Source organism: Penaeus monodon, chromosome 24 (assembly GCF_015228065.2).
Source record: "Penaeus monodon isolate SGIC_2016 chromosome 24, NSTDA_Pmon_1, whole genome shotgun sequence".
Classification (NCBI taxonomy): Eukaryota; Metazoa; Arthropoda; class Malacostraca; order Decapoda; family Penaeidae; genus Penaeus; species Penaeus monodon.
Genome location: NC_051409.1, coordinates 10,103,292 through 10,103,496, shown reverse-complemented (window position 1 = coordinate 10,103,496; position 205 = coordinate 10,103,292). Strand labels below are relative to the sequence as shown.

The following is a 205-nucleotide window of genomic DNA, read 5'->3' as shown; positions in this document are numbered from 1 at the left end:
ACATAACATATAGACACATTTTTTTTCTGTCCCTTGTTCAATGTAGTTGATACAGAATAGCATGCCTGTGTAGTTGGCTCAGTAAATTTACTGAAAACATTTCAAAATTTGGAAGCAGATCTGTTAATGATAGAAAGGGGACCTGTGTGCTTGTTTTATGACATTTGTGATGAATATTTTTGCTTTATAGACTGCATAAATGAAT

The 205-nt window shown here is 32.2% G+C and overlaps 1 protein-coding gene across 1 annotated transcript in view; it reads left to right on the top strand.

Annotated features, from left to right (window-relative positions):
- LOC119588846 (mucin-5AC-like) overlaps nucleotides 1–205 on the top strand; it is a 26,891-nt gene that overhangs the window by 10,543 nt on the left and 16,143 nt on the right. The window lies entirely within an intron of this gene.